General features: G+C 59.5%; 1 long non-coding RNA gene across 1 annotated transcript; it reads right to left on the reverse strand.

Moving 5' to 3' along the window:
• Positions 1-288: 288 nt before the first annotated feature.
• Positions 289-2,982, reverse strand: LOC132007273 (uncharacterized). The gene is made up of 4 exons (XR_009401292.1): positions 2,712-2,982; positions 2,397-2,499; positions 1,660-1,956; positions 289-1,487 (listed from the first exon to the last, which is right to left on the reverse strand). It is a non-coding gene; the product is annotated as an uncharacterized LOC132007273 (long non-coding RNA).
• Positions 2,983-8,600: the final 5,618 nt, after the last annotated feature.

The following is an 8,600-nucleotide window of genomic DNA, read 5'->3' on the forward strand; positions in this document are numbered from 1 at the left end:
ACAGACTTCATTATTCCTTTCAATACCGGAGTGCATTCTGCCATTTGATTACCTGAACCAGAATCATTTCCATACGCCATCCATCACCCTGACCAGTGCAAAGCGCTGAATATTCAGATTAAATTGGAACTTTTTCCCTACGAATAAGGAATTTGATTCTATTCTATAATATACACTGTCTCCAGGGACAGGAAATTGAGTTGAAGGTTGCTGAAGGCAAGTAAGGAAATTTTATTATCCAAATACAAAATTCTTTTCCTTATCATCAGACCCTGAAACACAGCCGTGGGGAACCGGGGGGTCAGGAGAGAATTCGATCAGAGATGAAAATGGAAAAGGGGCATTTTTCGACTTAACTTTTATTTCTCCAAACAAGTGCTGGCAACCGGCGCACGGGACAAAGAGGTATTTGCCCAGGTCTCTGGCTTTCCGCTGATGAATCAGGACGCAGTCTTGGTGAGTTAAAGAGAAGGCAAAGCATCTGCAGGAGGCCTTGTGCTGAGAGACCAGAGGAGAGCTCCCCTCAGGGAGCTCACAGGTCCCTTGTGGACCCCGGGGTCCCAGATAACACAGCAGGACAACCCTGAGGCACACGGGGTTTGCAGAAGCTCCTCGCCCGTGCGTGTCGCAATCAGCATCTTAAACATTTGAGCCTTATGGAGGGGCTGCAGCCTGTCTGTGTCTCCACTTCTGCCCCAGAACAAATGTTCTTTCACTAGGCCATGGAAAAAATACTTTTCCAGTCATGGAAAAGTAGAAATTTACAGACCATAGATCTACCACGACTACTGTAAAAACACACGGTGTCTCGTGAGACTAGATACCAGGCACCCTGGCTTTCTTCAGGAGAAAGATTCATCTGCTTTGACTTTCCCCCAATGTTTAAAATACACAAAACAGACAGACTGTACTCATCACACAGAGTTCCTCAGAGCCTCCTCGAGGGCTGCTTCTACTAGCTGGATGAAAGCACATTTCGAGCCTTATTTCAGGAGAATCTTCCCATTTTAACGAGCACCCAGGCTGTTACTTCCTGGGGCATCTGTAACAAATTCTCACACACCAGGCACAAAAACACAGAGGAATGCATCCTTCCCCAGCTCTGGAGACGGGAGTCTGAGGTCCAGGCGGGACAGGGATGCTGAGATCCGGTGGGGCAGGGCTGTGCTCCCGCCTAAGTCTCCAGAGGAGGGTCCTTCCTGCGTCGTCCAGCTTCTGCGGCTCCAGACATCTCTGGGCTTGTGGTCACCTCCCTCCCAGCTCTGCTTCCGTCCTCCTGTGGCTTCTCTGTCCGTGTCTCCGCTTCCGTCTCTTACGAAGACCCCTGTCGCTGGATTCAGGACCACGCTGATCCAGGACGAGCTCATCTCAGATCCTTCCCTTCAGCACATCTGCAAAACCTACTTCCAGTCAAGGTCCCCTTCCCAGGGCTGGAGGTCAGGATGTGGACGTACCTTTGGGGTTAGCTCCGGAACATTCGTCCACACCTAGAACGCAGGGAAGAGTTCTCTACATAAGAACAGGGTGTCACTTTTCAGAGGCTTTTGACCACGTCCGCCTGGTTTTCCCTCGCGATCTTGATGCAAACCCCCCACCTGCCCACGTCCCCAAACCGCGGGTGGCTCCATCCTACACACAAGGCCAATGAATCAGACTCACACACCCAGACGGCTGTAAGAATTATAAGAGGAATGATGAGCAGACCATCAAGCGACGCCAGCCATGAGAGTTGCCCAGAAGCCTGGAATCTTGGCAGAGCCCCAGAGAACGCAGGAGCAGACAACGGTCCTCGAGCACCGCTGCCGTGACGGGAGACGGGTGCGGCCCCAGGAGGGCGCTCTCCCAGACCACACGCCGTCCCTCAAGGAGGCCTTGTCCCTCTCCCTGCCAACAGCCTTTCCGGCTCATCACATCTCGCCTCGCCGCTCCTCACATCTCACTCGACCTGTGCGCTTCCTTTAAAAAAAATTGGGGTGAAATTCACATAATATAAAAATAACGACTTAAAAAAACCATTTTGTTTATTTGACAGAAAGAGAGAGAACAAGCACGGGGAGAGGGAGACGGAGAAGCAAGACCTTTGTTGAGCAGCGAGCCCGACGCGGAGTTCGACCCCAGGACCCTGGGATCATGACCTGGGCTGAAGGCGGACACTCGACCCACTGAGCCACCCAGGCGCCTCTAGAAATAACGACTTATACCGTCCTCCCAAAGGTGCACAGGCGCCACCGGCATCTGGTTCTAGCACATTCTCCTTCCCTCTAAAGGAGACCACGTCCCCATGAGCTGGCCCTGTGCAGCCCCCTCCCCGCTCCCCGGCACCTGGACACCACGAATCTCCTTTCCGTTTTCATGGAGTTTTGCATTCTGGACACCCCATAAGAGGAATCACGCACCCTGTACCCGGACATCGGACTCCCTTGCCAGCCTTTAAGCGGGTGTATAAACAAGCTCGAAGATCTGAAGCCGAGCCGGAAAATGATGTCTCAGCAGAGAATCCTAATAATGAGACAGAAATCATTAAAAGGAAGCAAATTGACCCAAAGCCTTCTCTCTGCTTTTGAATTTCCTGCTGCTGTTTAGACAGTCAACATCACCAGCGATACGGATTGCTAATGTCACATGCCAAGACCCCCGCCAAACCCATTCTTTCCCCCATTATGGGCTGACCTGTGTCCCCCCCCTCCACAAATACATGTTAGAACCCTCACCTGCAGGATCCCAGAATGGGACTCTATTCAGAGATGGAGTCCTTAAACGGGTGATGAAATTAAAATGAAGAAGTCATTGGACGGACCCCAATGCAGTAGGACTCGAGTCTTTGTAAGGGGAGACGAGCACACAGACACACCGAGGACGACCGCGTGAGGACACGGGGAGAACACAGCATCTACACGCTGACGACAGAGGCCCAAGGAGGAAGCAGCCTTGGTAGCACCTGGATCGCAGACCTCCAGCCTCAGCCCCCCCTGGATCTCACACTCCCAGCCAGAGAATACATGTCCACTGCTCAAGTCACCTACTTGGGGCTGTGTTGTCACAGCAGCCTTAGGCTTATCACAGATAGCCTTAGCAATCCTTAGCAAAGGAACACGGATGGTAAAAGGGACTTCACAGATGTTAATGGATGAAGTGGGTCTTGAGATGGAGATCATCCTGGATAGCTGTGTGACCTCGGTGTCATCCCAAGGGAGGCAGAGGGAGACGCGAAGACAGGAGAGGAGAAGTCCATGTGACATGAAAGCAGCGGTGGGAAGGCTGATCCTTGGAGGTGGAGCAAGCGTCCTGACCCAGGGTGGGTACCCGCAGCTGGAAGACCAGGCACAGGTGCCCTCGTAGTGTCCAGGAGGAACCGCGCCTGTGGAGCCTTGACTTCAGCCCCGTAAGACTGACCTTGGCCTTGGGCCCTCCAGAACGCGGGAGAACACACCTGTGTTCTTCTAAGCCTCCGACTTTGTGGCCCCTCGTTACAGAAGAGCGAGATGACGGACACACACCGTATCAAGCCCTAGCAGCCGGCCGACTGTGTCTGGGTTCCTACACCTGTAACTCATCTTCCTCTTTCCTGCCAGAGCTGAGCATCTCAGATGCCTCAGACGTGTTTGATCCTTTCCATGGCCGGCTTCAGTTGTCTGTGTCAGTCAGCTGCTCGTGTGTAACAGCCACCCTGAAACTCTTCAGTTAGAGTATCTACACCACGTCAGGAAGCTGGCCGATCCCGGCTGGCCCTGCCCCCTAAACTCGGTCACAGAGATCAGGGCTCTTCCTGGGGGCCCGTCTGTGCACCTTCAGTCTCTCTGGGGTTGTCTCCCCCCTGCCCCAAGTCAGTTTTGTAATGCAGACACTTCTGATTGGGTGAAAGCCCGAGGCCTTTTTCAAACCTGCAGTTTTGGGGGCTGTCCGTATCCTCTCTACAACTCTGATTGCAAGCTGGCCCATGCTTTTCCCAACTGCTGCCTTCCGTGTGGCTGTTGATGAAATTCAGAGAGAAAGCAGCAGCCTGCAGCCCTGTGTTCCCATCCCTTCCCAGGGCGATCGGGGCCGGGGGGGGGGGGGGGGGACCACGCAGCCTTCCCACCTGCCAGGTTATGGCAAGCCACATTGTAGCAACTGTTTCGCCACAAGGTATCAGGGATCTCTGTTTGTCCAGCCTCTCGAATCAATTTTTTGTGCACGAGGGAGCTAGAACGTGTTTGCTGGTGCAGAAGCCCCTCCCAAGCCCTTTCTAGCTCCTTGTCTTGTGTGTTCCTTCCGGACGTTCCGCTGTCCGGGCTCAAGTGTCCTGAACACGTCCACTTGGTGTGGTGAGCGGTGAGTGCCACCTCTGTGAGGCGGACAGTCCCTGCCTCAGCCATAGCTCCTCTGTAATTTCTTTCTCTCCTCACTTCCACATTCTGCGGTGTAATTGTGCATGGACATTCTGCGGTGTAATTGTGCATTGAATCATCTAATTGTATAAATCCCCACTCCCGCCCCATTAGATGAGGAAATCTTTGAGATCGTGAATCATCTTTTATTTCTCTCTGTCCTCGGGCTTGTCGCACACACTCAGAGGACCCAGTAGGCCGCAGCTTAATTATGCCGCATTCTAGCATAATAAATACATCGTAAATAAATTAAAAGAGAAAGCACTGATGGAGCCAGGCGAGTTGATAGCAAGAAGGGAAACGCGTCGAGCATCCCAGCACTAGCCGCACAGAAACTCATCGTTCAGCGGACCTCTCCTTTGCAGGACGGGGCAGACACACAGCTAACACAATACATTTTCTTTCCTGATTTCCAGGACCGCAAGGCATTTAAACAGCACTGCTTAGATTGGAAACTTTTAATGGATGTTTTCTGCACTGTTTTGTCCCAGTGTCAGTGACAATATAGCACCCAGGCAATGACCATGATACTGTCTTGGCTGAAAAAGACCCTTCCAGTCTTTCACCCACGGATCCGTCCCTGGAAACGCGTCGTGGGAAACCAGTCTGCTTTCAGTCAAGCGCAGGCAGTGGCGCTGGGTCAGGGGCTGTCGGAGTCTTGGAGGGAAGGGGGAGCAGTGACTGTTTCCCAAGAAAGAGCCAATCCCGTGACGATAAAGCCATACAAACCATCCCAGTCGTCGAATGCCCCCGGTTCACGCAGCCACCCCACTGCTGCAGAGCGCTCAAGGAACACAGGGAAAGACCCAGTTCCTCCGGTTCAAAATTGTAGGAAAGCATGTGCCCTCGAGCCGCAGGCAAAACCACACACTGGAAAGCAAGTCCGTCAGCAGCAAAGGGAAGAAATAAAACAGGAAGAGAAGAGACAGACAGACCGACTTCATAAATACCATCTAGACTCCGCCTTTCCCGGCAGACCTGACGCAGGGAAGGTGGTTAAGCTCCTGATCAGGTTCTTGGAAGGACATCCCTTGAGACCAAACACAGAGACATTTATGGGTATTCTGGGGTTCCTTTTTGTTTCTTTGTTTGTTTTTGAAGATCCACTTATTTTAGAGAGGGAGGGCACGAGCGCAAGAGCAGAGAGAGACGGAGAGACAACCTCAAGCAGACGCCCCACTGAGCACCAGCCCCACTCAGGGTTCAATCTCGTGACCCTGATGTCGTGACCTGAGCCGAAATCAAGAGTTTACTCCACAAAATGACCACCCAGGCACCCAGGAGTTTGTCCTCATGATAGAAACGGAGATTTTTAAAAAGAAAAAAGAGCATCTTGTTTTGGATGAACGTCCTTGGCAGATATAAACTCGATCACTCTGACTTCCACGGAGGGTCTGTATGCAGCCTTGGGTCCGTCTGGGACCCATGAGACCTGATGTCACAGGCACCGTATTTAGGACTTCTTCCGTCCCCAATTGGGGGGTTTCTATCCAGCACCTCGGGCTCTGCAGACAGACACGTTATTTTGTTGTTCCGTGATGCAGTTTGGGGAAAGCCTGCCTTTCCGATCAGCCAGTCCCCGACGGCGCAGAAGCGGACGGTGTGCGGATCGACTGTGAGGGTCTGGGTGGACTGCGTCCCACAGAGGGGACTGGGCTCAGGCCGGCAAAGGAAGGGGCCGCCCTCCCTCCAACCGCCCCAGCGCCTTCCTCTCCAAGCTCTCAGGATAAGGCAGCAGGGAAGCCGACTCAGCTTCTCCTGGCTCCCAAGCCACACGCAGTTCTCCAGAATCTTCCTGTCCACTCCCACCTTCCCCACCCCGTCTTTCTGTCCTGCGGGGGGGGGGGGGGGGCTCCTCCTGCTACCCCGCTATTTGTCCGGCAGACCCCGGAAAGCACCCCTCGTGTCACCAGCTCCAGACCGTGCTCCTGTTTCGGGGCGAGCCTGGCTCAGGGCTGGCTCCGGGGCGCCCCAGGGTCGCAGAGCGTCTCTGTCCTGGCAGGACAGGATCTTCGCGGGGCCGGCGCACACTGAAGGTGCACTGTGCTCCTGAGCCGGACCTTCTCTCTGTCCGCTTGGCGGCCGCACAGCTCGGGCCTCGGCATGGGCCCCGGGACGCATAAAGTCGTCTTGTGCTCGGGATCAAAACCCCCCTTCCTTGTAGAAACCCCGGCCGTGAAGGGACAGAAGGGGCAGTGCGCGGCCGCTGGAGCAAAGACCGGGTTAGAGGCCGGTCTGTTCCCGCACGAGATGCCTGCGTGCGACAGCCCGGAGCGCGCTCCGCCTGCGCGCTCCCTTCTCCGCAGAAGCGGCCCGACCCTCCCGCACGGGTGCGCGGTCAGCGGGACCAGGTCCAGAGTCCCTGCGTCCCGGCGCTGTCCCGAGCGGGGAACGCGGTCCGGAGGCCACACCGAGCCGCCCAGGTCGCACACCAAGTGACACGCGCTGTCGGGGCCGCACAGAGTCACCGCGCGCTCCCGGGGCCGCGCACACGGCGACACGCGCTGTGGGGACCGCGCACACGGCGACACGCGCTCTCGCAGAGTCCGGCTGCGGTTCCGCCGCGTGGACCGGCTCGCACCGGCGTCCTGCATCGCTCGCTGGACGGGCAGCCGACGTGCGCACTTTGCTGTTAGCAGATCTCGTGCGGGAGGAGAACTCGTCTTAGAAAAGACCCAACGGACGCCCCGCACCCCCCACCCGCCATGCGACCCCGTAGCCCCGCAGCCCCCATGGGACCCCGCAGCCCCCCAGCCCCATCGGACCCCGCAGCCCCCCACCCACCCATGGGACCCTGCAGCCCCGCAGCCCCCGTGCGACCCCGCAGCCGCAGACACAGAGCGCGCGCCTCGTGCGTGGCCCAGGGCCGCTCGCGTTACGCGGACAACGAGACCCGGGCCAAGGCAAGGTCGGAGGAGCGGGCGGGAGGCGACGACCCTGCCGCCAGCACGACACACGGGGTCGCGACTGTCCGGGCAGCACGACACACGGGGTCGCGACTGTCCGGGCAGCACGACACACGGGGTCGCGACGGCCCGCTCACGCCGAAGACCGGTTGGGAGCGAGGCGCACGCGGCCCCCGCACGGAGCCCGCCCGGTCCACGACGTCCACGGCCACGCGAGCCGCGCCCACCCCGAGTTGCGCTGTGCGCGGGACAACGGCCCGCGAGCCCCGCGCTCGCTCCCGACCCCCGCCGCGCGCACACTCGCCCTCGTGCTCCGCGTGCACGCGCTGCGCCCGCCCGCCTCCTATCCACGGCCCAGCCTCTGCCGCGCCCCCAGCGGGCACGCACCGCGCATGCCCGGCACCCGTCCAGGGCCGGTCTCGGCTCCCTCCCAGCCGGCACGCACCGCGCATGCCCGGCACCCACGCACCGCCCGGCCTCGGGCTCGCTCGCTCCCGCGGGGCACGCATTGCGCATGTCCGTGCCCTTCCCCGTTCCGCGCGCGGCGCCGGCCCCACGGCGCGCTCTCGGCGGCACGCACTGCGCATGCTTCCGCCGCCGCGGCCGTCCGGGCGGCTCTCGAGCGCGGCCGCGCCCCGGAGCGCCAGAGCGGGACGACCCGGGGGGGGGGGGGGGCGCCGCCCGACCGCCCCCCCAGAAACGTGCTCCCCCAGCCGCGCTCCGCGAGCCCGCGACGCCCCTCCTCGTCGCACCACAGCCCCGCCCCCTCAGGCCGCGGCGTCCGAAGCCGGGGAGGCGTGCGCGGCGGCGGCGGCGCTCGTGGCCGCCGTGATGACGTCACGCGCCGCGGTGACGCACGACGTCGGCGACCGCGTCTGGGACGGCGGCCGGCGCGCCGGTTTTGAAGCTGCCCGGAGCGGCGCGGGCCCCGGGGCGCCGCTGTCCGTCCGCCTCCGCCGGGCCCGGGGCTCCGCGCCGCCGCCGCCCGCAGTGAGGCCCCGCCCGCGTCCGCGCCCTCGCCCTCGCCCTCGCCCTCGCCCCTCGCCGGGCCGTCGCCTGCTCCGGGGACCCCGCGACCCCGGGCTACGGGCTCGCGGCCTGCGACCCCAGGGGAACGGGGGCTCCAGTCCCGAGCCGCGCTCCCCGCCTCCCGGGACCCCAGGACTCCGGGCTGCAGGCCTGGACCCCGCCCCCTAGAGACCCAGACCGCGGTTTGCGACCCCGCCCCCTGACACTGGGACCCCCGGACCCCGGACTGCAGAGACCCTCCCGGACCCCCGCCCCCTAGAGACCCCAGACCGCGGTTTGCGACCCCGCCCCCTGACAC

The sequence above is a fragment of the Mustela nigripes genome, chromosome X (assembly GCF_022355385.1).
Source record: "Mustela nigripes isolate SB6536 chromosome X, MUSNIG.SB6536, whole genome shotgun sequence".
Taxonomy (NCBI): domain Eukaryota; kingdom Metazoa; phylum Chordata; class Mammalia; order Carnivora; family Mustelidae; genus Mustela; species Mustela nigripes.